The following is an 18,955-nucleotide window of genomic DNA, read 5'->3' on the forward strand; positions in this document are numbered from 1 at the left end:
ATTGTTGTGCAATGCATTTAAATTATCCACTAGAGACTTATATATTATTGTGCAATGCATTAATAATACATCTAGAATTGTTTTATGATGACATAATATGAAAGTGGGAACTAAATTACATTTACGTTATCAACGTTTATTGTTTTAAGCCCATAGATGTGGTAATAGAAGTGTTCAATACCATAAAGCAACAAAGTAGTAGACTCAAGTGCAGGAATTGCTAAGATGGTTAAAGTGGTTAAAATCTGATAAAAAAATTGGTAGTAGTAATGTTTGAATCATGTTTTTGATGATGGAAATGGATTCAACACCATTAAAACTTCTGGACACCCAAATCTTAAAGTTTGACAACGCTAACTTGGATTTACAAAAATCTCTACCATATTTTATCAAAATCTTACCAAAATTTCCATAATTTTAATAACAAATTTTTACGCTGATTAGACTATGCTAAAACAACAAACATAATATCAGCGTCTCATTCACAAAGCATTTAGAAATATAGAGTCATTGTAGAAATATGATACCATTTCACAAAACATTAACACATCTAGCATCATTGTAGGAGTATAGCATTAACACATCTAGTGTCATTGTAGGAGTACGCTACCCGGATACCACGGAAATAAAATGTTAATGGTGCCAACCAATTAGAATTGAGAAAAATATATTGAAATAATTAAAAAATAAATAATAATTTAAAAAAAAAATTAAATTACTAAAAATAAAAATAAAAATCAAAAAGTACATGAAAAAAACTGATACCTGCTGCTGCGGTAGGTATAATAATTACGGACGTTAAATTTGCCAAATTGATTTAAAAAAAGGCAACATAAGCAAACCCAATCGCTTTCTTAACCTCGCTGGTGGAATATTCCACCATTAGTATGGCTCTATTTATAGCATGTTTGTTGCTTTTTAGCGTACATTTATATATTTATAGCATGTATTGCTTTTTGTTTTTTCAGCATATATTTATCTTTATAGCATGTTTTGCTTTTTACTTTTTCAGCGTATATTTATAGCGTGTTTTTGCTTTGCCATTAGTGAATGAGTTTCTAATTCTGGAAAATATATTGAAATTAAAATAATGCCGGAAGAAATAAAAACCATATTTACGAAATGTATACAAAAGCAGAGAATTCAAATTTTGCATGGAAAGAGGGATGTCGGTGGCGTGTCTGCTCCCGTCCCAGAAAGCTGTCGGGTGAGAGCGCTTGAAAGCCAGAATATAAGACAATCTCTCCTCACTTTCATATCATCTTCTTCTTTTGTCCTCTGCATTGCATTGGTTTGCCTTGTTTTCTGTCTATCTTTGCTTTTTTCCATTGCATGGCCATGCAATTTGGGTTTTATAGCTTTTTATTTTCATTGGTTTGATTGTAATTCTTGTTTTTTTCTCCAGTGTGTTTGGATTGTTTGTCTGTGCAATTTTATTCTGTTGTTCTTATGTAGAGGAGAAGAATCGCTAGAGATAAAACCCTCGTTATCCATTGAAGTGGGGGAGCAGGTATGCGTTTGTTTTTCAATCTATCTAGTTTTTACTAGTAAGTTTGTACAGTGACTGCTAGATAATGGCTATGTATAGTTTGTACTGTGCCTGCTAGATAATGGCTATGTACAGAAGGCAAACTGCTCCAGAGTTTTTATTCATTGTTTCGATTTCACACTGAAGTCGTGGAAAATTCCAACGGCTTTCACCGTAGAGATTGCATTTAGATTATTTGGCCGTTCTTGCTTAATCGTTTTAATCTGCCAAAAAAATTTGCAAACAGGTGAAGAAAGGTTCGCCATGGAGGGAGAATATGAGACAGGAAGCTACGGTTTCTGTATTTGTCTTATGTTTCTCTTTCGTTTCTGTTTCTGTTTATCCGTCCATTTATTTTAAGGCGGTGCTTAAAAGTTTTGCAGAGACTTTGAGGTGATGAGGGACACGTAGGACAAAAATTCGAACGTGCCAAAGGATTTTCGTATACCTTTTTGCCTCCTCTTTATTACGTTAGGTAAGGACCGATTCCTCTTTCTCAGTTTCTCAGAAATACAGAAATCATTCGGTCATTCTCGGTATACTCTCGAATTCTCAAAAAGGAGGAGATCATTCCGTCATTCTCATTAGATTCTGTTTGCTGGTACAAATTCTGTCAGTCTGTCGACAAGCATTCGATCATTTCTTTGTTTACTTACAATTGAGTTATGTCCTGAACCTCTAATCGATAAGGACGCCCTAGGTAAACAGCTAACGCCGTGGAGGATGAGTGTTAATTTATTCCTTATTTTCCTATGCGCACCCTTTTGGCGGGGCATTTTTATTTTATTTTGTTGCATAAAACCAGAGTAGTTGTTTTATTGTATTCTTGATACGGTACCAGAGGTTACCTGTTTTAATATATTATTTCACACTCCCAAGGGTTTTAATTTCTTGTCTAGAACAATTCTATGGTCTTATTGATATAGAATCTGCAGGTTTTCATATTTTTTGGCAGTTGCTTGCTAATTGGTTAATTATTTGTAACAGGGAAAACAGAGAAGCATGGGGCTCGCTACAAGGAATTGAACATGACAGAGGTTAGGTTTGTTTTGGTTTATTTGAGCCGCGATTATATATTTGTTTCTCCCTCTCACAAATCATTCATTTACGCTGGAATTGCAGGAAAAAGGACGAAAAGTACTTGCTAGGTTGCAGAGGAAAGGACGGAGAATACTTACTTTGGTCGATTGGAAGAGAAAAGAGACACGAGGGCCTTTCGTTCTTATTTTCTGAGTGAAATCGAGGAGAGGGTATGAAATCACTAACATCTTCATGGTCTACATGAGGTCTCCTACTCATTTTGTGTGAAGTCGGCGTAGGCATGTGCCATATCAATGAATGGTCGTGCGTACGGCCTTTTTCTTACTTTCCATTTAAGTCAGCCGCTAACCCTGTCCAAGTTGGGGTTAAGTTGTTAACCCAACGAGAAAGTTTTCCTAAACAGTAGTAAAATGACCATATAGAAATATGTTCTGCCAACTTTCACTAAAGAAGCAAAATAACTAGTTAGAAATCTGTTCTGCCAACTTTCACTAAATATGATTGTTAAATAAAGTTAGTCGACAATCCTATAGATGGTTAGCTTAGTTTTGAGTTTTGTTACTTGTGTAGTTGGATTTGTTTGCTTGGGAGATTTTTTTTTTTTTGCAGGATGTATAGTAGAACAGGAGAAAAATGGGTAGAGAAGAAATCCATTGGAGTGGAGGAGCTTGGTAGCTAATCTGGCCTGCTGGAGAACAGTGACAGCATCTTGACTATTATACTGCCTCTAGCCTATACCATCCTCTAAAAGATTAGTTATCGATTTGATACGATACGGACAGAATATGAATGCTGTCCGGATGGGTGATAAAACGGACGGAAGGAAAAGGTGAAGCGCTTTGCCGGGAGAGCCAAGAGTTTTGTAAGTGCTGTTTAATTTTTTTTAATCATTTATTATTTATTATTTCAGTCATAGGTTAAACCTTTTATTGATTATTTTCATTTAGAATGACACTTGTCTGCTTGCTTTTAATTTATTTGAGCTTCTAGAATGAGAGGTTTGCTTTTAATTTCTTTGATAGGTGCTTGGTTATTTGTTTTGGCTTGATTGATGGTTTGACTTGATCTCTGATTTGCATTAGGATGCAATGGATGCTTTTATTTCAACCTAAGAGGCACTGATTTTTTCCATAGGTAGATTTGTTTTGTTTGGGTTGATTATATCATTTATATATAATCAGAATGGCCCCAGAATTACTAATTCGAATGGCCCCATAAACTAATCTCTTTTCAATATTTGTTGTTGGCAGTCATCCGGGATCTCAGATCCAGGAAAAAGAGATGATGAAGAAGAATACGACCTGATGATGAAAAAGAATACGACCTCACTACAAGTCTCGTCTAAATCAGGTAGATACACATTCTTCCACTCATTCAATAACGAATGCCATAGGTTATATGGATATTCTCCTTTTTGCCAGTTTAATAACTAGATCCTTTCCTTTTCAATATTTGTTGTTGGCAGTCATCCTAGATCTGAGATCCAGGAAAGATAGATGATGAAGAAAACGACCTGACTACAAGTCCAGTCTAAATCAGGTAGATACACATTCTTTCACTCGTTCTATAACGAATGCCATAGGTTATATGGTTATTCTCCTTTTTTCCAGTTTAATAACTATCCTTTTTGCCATTTTCTGTCCACCAAAATAACTAGATGACACTAGAAGTATGCTTGGAAGTTACGTAGTTATAGGTGATTACGTTGTCCAACTATGTAAGCGTATTAATGTCATGTTCTGTGTATAATTTCATTTTGTTCCTTCATTTTTCACATTGTACTTGACATGATACCTGCATTCAAAATTGTACTTGACATGATACCTGCATTCAAAATCACATTAATTCATTAGTTTGTACACTTTACTTTCTAGTTTTTGTGCACTTCTTTTAGTTTAGGATTCATTTGAATTTATTCAATTCCTCTAGGTTCCCCTTTGTTCACGCAGCGAGGGGAAAACATAGCATGAAAACCTTTAATGCTACTTAGCCTTGCGATGACCTTTTAAAGGGCCTCCAACCTTCCATAGTAATTTATCCTTCCTTATCCATCCCTGTTTTCTATACTCAATTTAATTTAGATAATTGGGATCCTCTTTTATAGTTGTCCCTTACCAACTTTGACTTATAAGGTTAATCTAGTGTTCAATTCGTTATTGTTGTTGCCAAGGACCTTCATCAGATAGCACAGGGGAAGGCCAATCTTGGTCTTTGGCAAGGACTACCAAGTTTAACGTGGAGGTCACAGTCATCTAATTTAATTAGTCTAGTGAAAGGTCCCTTCCGTTTCAGATTGATCTTTGGCAATGACTACCAAGTTTAACGTGGAGGTCACATTCATCTAATTTGATTAGTCTAGTGAAGGGTCCCTTCCCTTTCTTATCCAAGGTCTTTGTTAGCAGACCCATTCCTTGTTGGGAATGCCCTTTTCTTATATCCAGGATCAAATCCTCATCTTTTTCCCATAGGCTTGCCCTTTTTGATTTGGGCATTCCAACCTTTCATTTTTTGGTTTGCAAACCCACAAATTATTATGCAGAAATTTTCCTATTTGTAAGCTTTTCTTCCATTGTCGCTAAATCCACACATGATAGTTAGTTAGTTGTGATATTTTCCCATTAGTTGTCATGTATGATGAAATAGAGTGTTTTTGGCGAAATCTCACAACTATGTCCTTTTCCTAGCGTTTGAGCATTTAATTAATCTTGGTAGCTCTTTCTCCTTATTGTGGGCACTCTTCTTTGATTTGTCTTCTATTTTTATTCCTTCGGTTTCCTTTTCCTTGCGTTTGAGAATTTAATTAAACTTGGTAGCTTTTTCTCCTTATTGTGGGCACTCTTCTTTGATTTTGTCTTATATTTTTATTCCTTTCATGGAGCTTTCCATCTTAACATAGAGGCTTCACTCATCCTTTTTGTTTTATGGCCCACCCAAACTGAGCCTTGGGTGAGTTGTTCAAGAACAAAGGTTTTGTAATCTTTTGAGTTCTTCCCACTTTGGGGGCTAGTTAGTTCCTCCCAGCACTAGGAGGTTATTCCTATATCCTGCCACTCGTTTATTGATTAGGTCAAGCAAAGTAAGTTAGATCAATGGGTGAACAAATTTCACATTTTTACTAGGTTAGGATAGATTTGAAAATCTAGTGTCTGCCATTTGGATTATGGGGTTAAATAAAACTTAACAATTGTCCATTTGGTGATGGAAACATCTAGTGAGGTATTTCCTTTGAATGAATCTCACTGCTGCAAAATGTCCTTATCCCTATGTCAATGTTGGGCTAAGAGAATTCCTCTACTAGGGGAAAAAGTCTGGTCACGGACCTATCTTTGTGACTCGATATCTTAATCTATCCAAGGGAATGAATTTCTTACCCTTTGAAACTTTGGGTTTGAGAGAAACAACTTTGGTTCACGAAAACTTCATTAGTCTCGGGAAGGAAAACCCATTGAAATCAGTTGGTTTGATTGACTAAGAGTGTTGTAATATCAACCAATAGAAAGTATTCAATTATTATTCATTGTCAAGGCCTCAATTGGAAATTACAAGTAAAAAACGAAGATTAAAATTCATTGAATATTATTAAACCCTATTATTGTTAGTTCTGCATCATTTAATAGACCCTAGGTCTCTTTGAACGATGTGACTTCATGTGATTAGGTCTGAAAGTGAATGTGTGATTAGGTATGAAATGCATGCCGTCTAGTATAGACTTGTTGTTGTTCCAATGGTTGATCCTTACTAGCTTCCAAAAATCTATATGCATGGATCTGAATTTAGGCTTGAAGTTTGCCTCTCTTTAGGTGCTAAAATGACGATCAACCTCCCTAGTTGACTTGCCTTCACACAGACTGTAAGCTCAACACATATATCGGCCAAATAATAGGGCGACAACACGTACTTGGATGTGCTAAAAACAACAAACAAGAAATCATTTTCAGCTAAATGTGTCCTCATTCTGGCATGAAGTATACCAATAACTCTTCCTCTTCCAGTGCAAAGTAGTACGCCCTTTTGACTTCCAAAAAGTACGTCCATAACTGTTGATAAGTAGGTGCGTGAATATATCTGAGGGTCTGCATGGAGTGTGCCCTCTTCTGTGCAGTGAAAACCAAACATAAACAAGAACTAACTACCAAGGTGATGTATCCCTTTGTTACAATCCATAACCAACACATACTGGGAATAGATATTAAGAGGGATCATATGCTAAGAGTTCCATGTATGCATGTTCCATTTCTTAGTAGCTATAAACTCTCCATATTCCAAAATAGCGAGGTAACCTCTAACATCAACACTTCAATCCCACATCTGTCTGTATGCCAAAAGTAACCAAAGCACTTCACTGTGGGAGTGCGGTCTCATGCAAAATAGAAAATATAAGGTAACTCGTTATTATGCCAAAAGTAACCAAAGCACTTCACTGTGGGAGTGCGGTCTCATGCAAAATAGAAAATATAAGGTAACTCGTTACAACACTACATGCATGTGCCTTCTAACTGTTGGGAAAACGATAAGTACGCTATTGTTTCATTTATCACCTCTTTACAAGGGGTACACCTTAGTTAACCTATTAAAACTAACATATATCCCCCTATGCTAGTGCATCTCCACCCAAGTGGAACCTCCATCCTGGAAACAATGTAATTGTGGATTGCAACCATTTGAAAATTTGCATCAACATGCCCTTAACGCTGGCATTTTCTCTTCCTGAATAAGCCCTAGATATGGAAAAGGATGGACCTAATATTTGCATTCACATGTTGTTCAAAACAAGGCATGATTCCTTGGAAGAATACATTTCGACTTATCAACAGCTTTAAGAACAAGTCACTTAAAAGAGATCCAATGCTATTGCAATTACCGAACTTGCTTATCAATCGTTCTCCCAGTTGGGCAGGTTAGCATATGCCATAGAGGTAAGATATCCTAACTATTGCACCTTCTGATGGCTATAAAAATTTTCATCCAAAATAAGTTTTTTTCCTGATTGAGGGTAGAAGTAACCACCCAGAAAAATAATGAGAATAGAGCCCTGCATCTACTATTAATAATTCAACCAAAGGGTCACTGAAAGCACTCATAAACACTTTAAAAAACATGGAAATTTTGCTGGTTTGATGACAACATATAAGGATGTGCCCTAATTTGTTATATCTCCTAAATCATAATGTCTTGTTGCTGCTACAGGTTATGTTTTTATGGTTGTGCTCTGAGTTTGGAATCAAATATAACATAAACGCCAGCTCATTAAAGTTAAAGGATCTCTAGGAGCTTTCCCAAGTTGATCAATATTCAAACTATCATTGGCGAAAATACTCTTACACAGATCCACTTTGACAAACTCTGGGTGCCTCCAAAGATAACATACACATACTCAAATAATACTGTAAAACCATGCTGGTAATATCCTTGAAAATTTTGAGTATCACCAATCATCATTACATTCTTCTAGTAGAATGAAGTTACGTCTAAAACTCTACTTCAACAATATTTGACCATGCTTTTGCCTCAACATCCGCTTGCATATTTTTTGAAGGTTTCAATGTCATGGAGGCCATATCGCTTAGAGAATCCTTACTTCTTCAATCAGGCACACCGCCAACCTCATCTTGATTAGTTAGATTCCAATGGGCAGCATCTTTGCAAGGATAAAATTTGTTGTAACAAATCCTTGGCCTTCCATGGCACTTACTCTTTGTAATCTTGCTTTATTTTCCATGTCTAGGAGTGAGGAGGTGTTTTATGAATTCCATGGCACTCAATATTGTGCTTACTAACTCTATTAATGCTGTTTTTTTTCACAAAAGTCTAGATTCACCTCATTTTTCTTTGATTACCTTCATGGTTTGTTTCCATAATAGTGGGAACCCCCCTTAATTCATGGAGGATCACTAAGGGTCCTCACCTCAAACTCCCTTTTCATCTTTGAAAACTGACATCCTTGCACCATGCGAAGCTACTTCCCTCATTGGCCTTGATTCTACCTTGTCTTCCCTCACTTTCTCCCACTCTTACCTCATCTTCTATCCCTATTCTCAACTTTGCTTGGCCTTAAGTTCCTTCACTTGGAGCTTGGACCAGTGGGAAAGAAATAGCCATTGGTATCACCAAAGGCAATGGGTTAAAGAACTTTAATTTTCTGGTAACTTTTGGGGTATGTGAAATAATCTCTCTTCCTTTCCTCATAAACCTTTATGCACTAGAATAGACGAAAGTGGGTTCACATAAATGAAATTGAATAAATGAACTATTTGCTTTCCCTTTTCAATGGCACACAAGGTAAGTCCAATCTTATAGGTACAGGTCCTAGGACACCTCTTGTAAGTCCAACTCACAGTCACCTTAGAGGAACGTCCCTTCACTTTAGGCTGGATTTCCTCTGACACAAATTTGAAAATCAGATTAGCGATTTGTGTGTTTAGCGATTTTCTTTGGAATAAAGAGACGAGGGGACAAGCTAGAGCGAGAGCCTTATCCCTTGGGCAAACGGAAATAATGCAATACTTGATGAAGAAGCTCACAATGCAAGGGGAAAGTTTGCAAGTTATAAATGTTATCATTCCAATCAACTAGTGAAAAGCTCTTAACAATGCCATTTCATGGCTATCAAAATCGTGAGTGAACAACAGAATATATCTTCATTAACAACTCTGGTTATATCAAGGGTTTAGATGGGTGCATACCTCTAGTGAAACCCTTCTTTAATAGCCAAAACAGCTCACAGAAAAGGTGTAGTAGGTCCTAAAACGATAGAAATATATGAGCAGAAAATAACGTGGCAGCATAAATGTGATCAATAGCCCAGAAAAGTGAACATTCGTTCACCAACATCACTTCCACTTGAAATCCTCTTTCTTTGCCATGTGTTAACCATCGAATATTCAATGCAGAAATATATGTTCACCTATGTAGCTAGGTGTAATAGTCCTAAAACGAAAGAAATATATGAGCAGAAAATGACGTGGCAGCATAAATGTGATCAATAGCCCAGAAAAGTGAACATTCGTTCACCAACATCACTTCCACTTGAAATCCTCTTTCTTTGCCATGTGTTAACCATCGAATATTCAATGCAGAAATATATGTTCACCTATGTAGCTTTGCCCTTAGATACATGATATGCATCCTCAATTAGTCAGTATGCATGAAAATATGTGGATGAGGGCTCAAAAAGGTGAATTTTGGCCACATGTGCAAACTTGCCTTCAAATGTGTGAACTCAATCATAAAACATGCCTCCAAAGATGTGTGCACCATAATATGTGAGAGGAATGTAAATGTATATGTAGTGTCCCTTCCTAAACTAATTTGTTACAGGTTTATTTATTCTACAATTTTGACAATTTTGGAAGCCATGGGACCCATGTGATTTTTTAAAAAAGACTTAAGAAGGAAAAAGGGGCCTAAATGTCTTGTTGGCAAAGCATGGGGGCCACCCACATGAGGAAATAGGAACCACCTTCGAGGGAAGTTTGAATGGCTAAGGAAAAAAGTCGAATTGCTAGTTGGAGGGGGCCCGCATGGGAAAAAGAGGCCCACAAATTATAAATAGAGGAGGCCCAACCTCATTTTGCATCTTTTGCCTATTAAACTCAACCTTAGTTGCTTGAGCTACTTAGCTGAGTCACTTGCTGTTTAGCAATGAGCACTCCAAGCGAAGAGCTCACCCTCTACAAGAGCCACCCTAGTGAGGTTCCTTTTTACCACTCTGGGGGATTGCAGGAGCATATTCAAGGTGTTAAACTCAATTATCACTCATCCAGTGCGTACTTCAGGAGGACGCAGTAGGGGAACACACATTAGCTATTTCAGGGGCCTTCCAAGGAGCAATTGCCGAGAGAATTTTGGTGAAGGGAGTACAGGGAAACACTAGCCTTTGGGAGGATTTTGGGAGCAGGAGCTTGCTGCTTGAGAGCAGTGTGATTAACAACACCTAGGGCTAGTGCAGAAGCTTCTCACTAGGCACATGTGGGAATTCGTGGGTCAGTTTTTGGAGCAAGTATTTGCTGGGAGAGATAAGGGGAAGTTCGGGGAAGATTATCTCAGTTATTTTGGTGTGTTTTGGAGGGCTTTTCCTGGAGTTACAGGCAGGCCGTACCTTTCAGTAGTTGGAGGAGGACATGGCTCTTGGGAGGCCAAATTTCCGGGTTCAGAACTAGGCCAACCCTTTTTGGGTTTTGATGGTTTTTGTTTGAGTGTGGGGTTAATTTGGTAGAATTTTCTGAGCACCAGAGGTGGGGTTTCCAGCATCATCTTTGTAGCAGACAACACAGTTTCACTGGGGCAGCGCAAAGCATCATTGCAGCAGCTATTTCTGCCATCTGGGCTTGACATATTATCACTTGGGCTTGATCACGCTTGCCATTGAGGCAAACCCAGGTGCACCCCTTCCCCATTTTGTACTATTTCTCCCACATCGTGATAAAATGGCTTAGTTGGTTGTTATTTCTGGACTTTTTATGGGGTGTGCACTGAATGTTTAAATTTTATGGTGTTGTCTTTATTGTTTGCTTTGCATACCACTGTTTTTCCTAGTTTGGGACATTAGGATATAGATCTCCATCTTCTCCATGCTTGATGAATAAGATTATGTTAGCATTGTTGGCCTTCAAAATGCAAAAATAATCTTTGCATTTTCAAGTGGTAACAAGGTGAAACATGAATCCAAATTCTCTAGAATAAGCAAAAAAATCTTTTTAAACAACCACAACCCTCTCTTTTTGACCCAACTTTCTTTCTCTTTAGCTTATCTTAGGATGATACTAATATGGTACCATGTACTTTGGTTCTTGAGTCATTCCCCTCCTTTGGAGAGTGGCATGTATGTTATTGCTCACATTGTTGGTAACAATATTGGAAACTCCATCATTTTCCTATGGTTATTGCTAATTTTGTTCATCCCTTTCATGGGTCTCTTTGGGTTGAATCCACTCTCTATTGCTTCAATTTTCTCTTTCTTGGAAAAGATCAACTTATCTCACCCATTTTCTTGATTCCTTCATTTCCCCCATTTAGTAATGTGTATCTCTTGTCTGCCAACTAGCATGCTCTTGTCTGCCAACTATCCTGCTCTAATTGGCAAATTTGTTCATATCTCCTTGAGTTGTTTTTGTTTCTCTTTGTAGTTTGTGTTTAACCCTCTTAGGAAGGTGGCCCTATTATTCCTTTTCTTTTGGGACCTTGTCTCCTTGCCCTTCACCTCCTTAGCGCATGTTATGTTTCTTATGGCCTACCTTTGTTTTAGTCTATTTCTTCGTTGCCCCCATTTAGTAATGTGTACCTCTTGTCTGCCAACTAGCATGCTCTTGTCTCCCAACTAGCCTGCTCTAATTGGCAAACTTGTTCATATCTCCTTGAGGAATTGTTGTTTCTCTTTGTAGCTTGCATTTAACCCTCTTAGGAAGGTGGCCCTATTATTCCTTTCCTTTTGGGGACCTTGTCTCCTTGCCCTTCACCTCCCTAGCGCATGTTATGTTTCTTATGGCCTACCTTTGTTTTAGTCTACACCATTCTTCCATCCTTCCCTAAGGAATTCTTGTGTTGGCTCTCACCTTGGTTGTGGGATCCTCATTGATTTTTCTCTATCTCTTGGATACTAACCTCCACTTATCACTTCAAGCACTTATATTATTCTGGCCTTTGATTTTACATGCATTCCTCCTTCCACCTTGACTTGCTCTCCTTTATATGTCTCTCTTTGAAGGGAGTCCACTACTACAACATATTGGTTTTGTTTTGTTTTTTTTTTTGTTATATTTGTGGAATTTTTAGATGATGGAGCAACTTGCTAGTCTCCTTGCTATTTGATTGTTGTACATTTCACTCATAAAGGTTTTATGGGCATGTTTTATGGTTGAAGTTTGACATCCTCCATCAATCCCCTTCAATCATTACACACTCCTTACATGGAAGTGTAATAAAGGAATACTCATTCCTTATCATTACACACTCCTTACATGGAAGTGTAATAAAGGAATACACATTTCTACTGGAAGTGTAATAAAGGAATACTCATTCATACCTCCACTTATCACTTCAAGCAAAGGAATACTCATTCCTACCTCCACTTATCACTTCAAGCACTTATATTATTCTGGCCTTTGATTTTACATGCATTCCTCCTTCCACCTTGACTTGCTCTCCTTTATATGTCTCTCTCTGAAGGGAGAGTCCACTACTACAACATATTGGTTTTGTTTAGTTTTTTTGTTATATTTGTGGAATTCCTCCACTTAACACTTCAAGCACTTATATTATTCTGGCCTTTGATTTTACATGCATTCCTCCTTCCACCTTGACTTGCTCTCCTTTATATGTTTCTCTTTGAAGGGAGCCCACTACTACAACATATTGGTTTTTTTTTTTGTTTCGTTATATTTTTGGAATTTTTAGATGATGGAGCATCTTGCTAGTCTCCTTGCTATTTGATTGTTGTACATTTCACTCTTAAATTTTTTATGGGCATGTTTTATGGCTGAAGTTTGACATCCTCCATCAATCCCCTTCTGTCATTACACACTCCTTACATGGAAGTGTAATAAAGGAATACTCATTCCTTTTCTATTGCTTATGGTCCTTGATTCCTTTTTAATTATAGTGGGCACCATTCCTTCATGATGTTTTTATTGAATGATTAATTTCCTCATATAATTAATAATTGCTTTTTCACCTTTATAGTAATTGAGAATAACAACTTCCACACCTTGGAGAAAGCTACAGTAGTAGTCCAAAACCTCCATTGGATTACAATGGGATATACCAATATTTCTTGCGGAAATGGAATATACCAATATTTCTTATCTTCTTGATCTTCAATATTTATATACCAATATTTCTTATCTTCTTATAGCAATATTTATTTTCTTGATCTTCAATATTTATTATCTTCTTGATCTTCAATATTTATTATCTTCTTAATATTCTCATTGAAGTTTTTAGTCTTTTTCCCAAATAATCTTCACCCTAACCATTTTCTATTCAAGCAATTTGTTTTCTATAATAAAGATGATAACAAGTTTTCAAGATGAATTTTCTCTCAAGGCTTCTTTTTTTTAAATGTGGGACTTGTGACCCTTACTTTGCAAGATACAATAATTATGTTAATAATAGTAAAAAAAACGGTCTTTTAATAAGAGTCAATTCAAGGTTTCCTAAAATATTATATTCGAGATACTTGAAGGCCATTAGGCCATTAGAAGGTTAGGGGTGTTTTGCCCCACTTTATAGAAATCTTAATAAATATGCTTTTAGCACTCATTTGTGATGTGCACTTGTCCTTCTTCTTGCAAACTTTAGGCATTTGATTTCTTTCCATGAGACCTAGATTGACCCGCATCTATTTGATTTCTTTCTATGAGATTTCTTTCAATGAGACCTAGATTGACCCACATCTAGTTAGTTTATAGGTTTTAGATCTAGTGATTGCATGACTAAGACATTTTGGAAGAGTCTGGGGAGATAACTTTCTTTAGATTAAGCTTGAATTTTAGTGATGAGCTTTTGTTTACATTTTCTTTCTATGATAGATTGACCCACATCTAGTTTATAGGTTTTAGATCTAGTGATTGCATGACTAAGACATTTTGGAATTGTCTGGGGAGATAACTTTCTTTAGATTAAGCTTGAATTTTAGAGATGATCTTTTGGTTACGTTTGGGGATGCTTGATTGAAACTTTGGAAAGCATTTATCATCCTTTATTGGGTTGTTTTTAAGGTCATTCTCTTTAAGTGACCATATTTGTAACATAATATGATGCCTTTCACCAAAATCACCAAAATCTCATAAATGGTCCCTTGGAACGCATTATAATTTTTTTTTTTTGTGCTTGTTCGAGTTTAAGATTCCTTTTCCTTCCTTTCAACTCCTTTAGGGAGGTATTCTTTCCCTAGTGGGAACTCTTGTTTATTTTTGTCTTTTATCTTTATCCTTGTATGATGGAGCTTTTTCTCCTATGTTAGAGGCATTACTCATCCTTTTTGTTTCATTGTTTTTTGTTGGGTTCTTGGTTGTCCATGACCCTCACCATTTCTACTATTGAAATATTTTTCATGTATAAGAGTGAGGAAGTTGTTTTCTGAGTCCTATTATCAAATAATTTAGTAGGTCTAGTGCATAGCTTCATTGGTCAACCTAGGTCTTATGGTAAGAAGAGATTTGCCACTTTTTTCACCTTAGTGACCTCTCTCCAACTATTTAGTGGTAGATAGTATCTACAAGGGAGGCTTCCCTAAAGAGATCACCAACAAGATATTTAACAAAGGAGGGCTCTAAGGGTGATATAAGGTCCAATGAAATTAAGGGAAAGGTTTGTTGTCCAATGAAATTAAGGGAAAGGTGTCAAACAAACCTTGACAAATTTGAAATATTGCGAAAGTTCAAGTACACTTTCCTAAGGGCTTTATGATTTAGAAGTTGTTATAAGTCAACGATTTTATGATATGCAGATTTAGGGCATACAATGGCATATGATAACTTGAGAAATAACTTATAAAGGATAATATCAATAAAGGAACAAAGGCTAACAAAGAGGAAAACAAGGGTTGGGTAAACAATGAACAAGGGTTGGGTAAACAATGAATTTTTTATGACTGAAAATGGACATTCAACAATAATTATCTAGTTGTCAACCCTAATTTTGGGGTGAAAATATGCAATTAATCTATATTTTGCCTTTTTATATTTATTAAATGCAATCCAAATATGGCAACCAAAAATAGACATAAAATTGCTATAAAAATGCAGATTTAAGCTAACCCTAACCCTAGTTAACATGAACTAAAGAAGAAAAAGAAGAAATTGAGTTTATCACCATCAATGAGTCTAGTGCCTTCTCTCAATTGGGCAATTGGAGTCAATTATGGCAAGGTCAAGGATAGAGGGACTTGGATGAGGAGGGTGAATAACTAAAAATTCTCTCTTAGAAACCCTAGTGACTTCTTTAAAGTGGAGATTTAAGATTAAAGGATGTTACTTTGCCACCGCTTGGGTTTTGATTCCTTCTAGGGGCCTTGTTGCTGTAAAATCTATTAGGCCTTAATGAGGGAAACTCTACAAGGTAAAAACTAGACCAAGAAACAACAATGGGGTAGTGGCCTACTGTCACCACAAATAAAACCCCCTGCTCTTTACAGATTTTCACCAATGGGAGAGTCTCGACTGGAAAAAGATCACTTAGAATAGGTATTCTAAGGTTAATGTGTGAAATGATCTCACTAGGAATTCTTCAAGAAAGACACAATTTATGCTCAAGGCTTCACAAGGAAGTAATTCACTTTCTGTAAAGAGGCCTAGAAATAAGGGCACAAGACCTAGGGTTTGATAAATTTGATGAGTGTTGGAGTAACTCAAGGTCAAGGTTAGGAGAAAAGGTTTCTTACAACGTATATTAGCTATGCCAAGGCTCATGAAACCTTCAAGGAAGTCCTTAAGTTGAGGGAAGAAGAATTATGGTTTCCCTCTTGTGGCAAACCCTACTCTCTTGATGTTTAGGCTCTCTAACCACCAAAACGATTCCTCCCTAGAAATTCACACCAAGACCTAGCTTTCTACCCTAGCCTTGAAAGTACCGAAATTAAGAGAGAGAGAAGATGGATAAAAGATAATATTGGTCACCAACCAATTAGACCAGTTCCTTTTTCCTCCGGAGAATGGAGTTTAGGATGATTTAGGTTAGCTAAAAGATAAGATTGATCACCAACCAATTAGACCAGTTCCTTGTTCCTTGGGAGAATGGAGTCTAGGATGATTTAGGTTAAGCTAAACTTGTTTTCAAGGAGGCCAAAATTTGATGCCCTAGCAAGTAAATTTCAAGCATTTACCCACTCAATGGAAAAATAGATTTTTATGAGAAAGCTTCAATGAGTTTACCATTAGGACTATTAATCACATATTATACACAAGTAATGTATGCAATATTCATCTAGATGGTAATTCAATTAATCTTCAACATAATTCAATTAACCTTCAACACATTAGGGCACATTTTACCATGACCTATAATCAATAATTCCATACATTAGACATAGAAAAATAGATATTCAACAACTAAGCGCACTTACAAGAATTCCTTCCATTATCCAAAGAATGGCTCCAAGAAATATCAAATATCATCTCCAAATTTCAAAATGCATCCATTATATCCAAAACATCCATAAGAGAATGAGTTTGATTCCTATAGAGAGGATGAATTCCTCAATGAGGATGAAATTCTAAGAGTGATGATCATGAGAGATCACAATGAATTGATCTCTATTTTATATGTGACAAATCATGTCCTATTTTAACCTACAATCCCCTCAAACAATAAAATAATGTGCAAACTACAAGCAAGGTCATAAGTCAACCTTGTAGCTTTCATCAAGACATAAACATCTCCACATGTGTGAGCCGAGGTGAGAAAAATGATGACGTAATGCCAATGAATTGCCCTTCTAGGGCCTACATTGGGCTCCTCAAGTGCCATGACAAGTGCAGAGGGCCTCTAAAATCATAATCTAATGGTTAGCCCCTAGATCTTTCTGAAAATCATCTTGGGCACAAAGCTGGGTCTCATGGGTCTCTTGGTGGTGTGAATGCTTGATTCTGCTCCAACATTAAGGGAACTGAAGATGTTGCTAGCCCTCCCGTGGCTCAAGGCATGAGACAAACCTCATTTGGGCCCCAGATCAACTGCCAAACCATGTGATCATTGCTAAACCGACTCACTACTAAACTGGCTGGGGGCGAGTTAGTCCAAGTGCATCATCCCATGAGTAATAAAGCAAATGCATAAATGTTGTGGTTGCTGAAGGTTTCCATGGATATAAATGATGCTCTACAACTATCCGAAGTCCCATGGCTCTCAATGCATCACTTGTGGGTGTCAATATGTCCCTCTGGAGGACCTGGACCCCAATTAAGTTGCCCAGATCTATAGATGGAACCTACTTGCTAATTACACACAATATCCAATGCTGCAACTTTCATCATCAGGTACATTAATCATTATTGCATCTAAGTTAACCAGGCTTGAAAGAAATGGGCAAAATAACACTTCATATGAGGCTTCTCTTCCAAAATTTGGGCCTTAGTCACGTAATGGTGTTACATCCCTAGGTAGGAGTGGTTAATAGACTATCCTATTAGGTGTTCTCAATCCCCAAAGGGAAGTGACATGTCCTTGGTCCACCCTTCAATCGATAGGTGCCATGTGAATAATGATGGGACAGAGGGGAGAAGACTTCACATAATGGCGTTACCTCCCTAGGTAGGAGTGGTTAATAAACTATCCTATTAGGTTTTCCCAACACCCAAAAGGAAGTGACATGTCCTTGGTCCACCCTTCAATCGATAGGTGCCATGTGAATAATGATGGAATAGAGGGGAGAAGAATTCATGGCCAAGTGCCATGGTCAAAGGGACAGGCTATGATGGAATCCCTCATCTTGATTGGATATATGTGAGGAGGGAGCAATTGCGGATGCATCAGTTACCTTGGCCTTTTTTTCCACCCCTCTATATGCCTTTCACTTTTTCTTGATTCTTCTTTGTATTACTGCTATGATGGAATACCTCATCTTGACTGGATAGATGTGAGGAGGGAGCAATTGCGGATGCATGAGTTACCTTGGCCTTTGTTTTTCCACCCCTCTAAATGCCTTTTAATTTTTCTTGATTCTTCTTTGTATCACTGCTTGTAGCTCGAGGAACAAGAGCTTGCTTTGTATGATGTATAAGAATTATTACCCCCTTTGGGATGGGGTAGTTCATCGCCCATCAAGGGTTGGGACATGCAAGGGTTCCTTGTCTTCTTTGAGATAGGGAAACATTGGCCCAGGAACCGGGTAGTGGCCATATGAGTGAGGTAGAGCTCATGCTTGGCTTTTGCCCACGCGCTAATTTGCAAGTCTCAACCATCTTTTGCATTTTGATTATTCTTTTGTTTTTCTTGTATCCATTATATGTTTTTTCTATTTCTTTTAGTTGCATCAACCTCCCAAGGTGCATTTCCAGGCCTTATGCAAGTATGAGGATGTGTGGGTACCAAATCCATATGAACCAATGGTTAGTTGAACCCAAAGAAGGGAGGTGGAATAAGGGCTTGTAATGTAAGTTGGAAAGTGGTAAGTATGGAACAGGGATAGATGGTTAATTTTCTGAAGTAGAAAGGGGTTAATTTTCTGAAGTAGTGCCCCTTCCTAAAGCCATTGGCCCGTAGGGGAGGTCCCATTAGATTATGACTGAAAATTAACCCCCCATTTAAGGTCAGGGAACAAGATCATGGCCAAGACCCTTTTTTCTTCCAAGTTGCCCCATAGTCCATGTCAAAATGCCCAAATATAAACAAGCATAAGCACTTGATTGCAAAATGAATAAAGTACCTTTTGATCAGAAGCCCACCTTTCAA

General features: G+C 37.3%; 1 long non-coding RNA gene across 2 annotated transcripts; it reads left to right on the top strand.

Annotated features, from left to right (window-relative positions):
- Positions 1-1,286: 1,286 nt before the first annotated feature.
- Positions 1,287-3,353, top strand: LOC149216472 (uncharacterized). 2 transcript variants are annotated; one of them, XR_016251116.1, is made up of 2 exons: positions 1,287-2,003; positions 2,516-3,353. It is a non-coding gene; the product is annotated as an uncharacterized LOC149216472 (long non-coding RNA). The 2 variants fall into 2 exon arrangements; XR_016251117.1 differs by lacking the exon at positions 1,287-2,003 and adding an exon at positions 2,014-2,228.
- The last annotated feature ends 15,602 nt before the right edge of the window (positions 3,354-18,955 follow it).

Source organism: Pinus tabuliformis, chromosome 1_1, assembly GCF_031772625.1.
Source record: "Pinus tabuliformis cultivar Carrire ecotype Pingquan chromosome 1_1, CPIR1, whole genome shotgun sequence".
Taxonomy (NCBI): Eukaryota; Viridiplantae; Streptophyta; class Pinopsida; order Pinales; family Pinaceae; genus Pinus; species Pinus tabuliformis.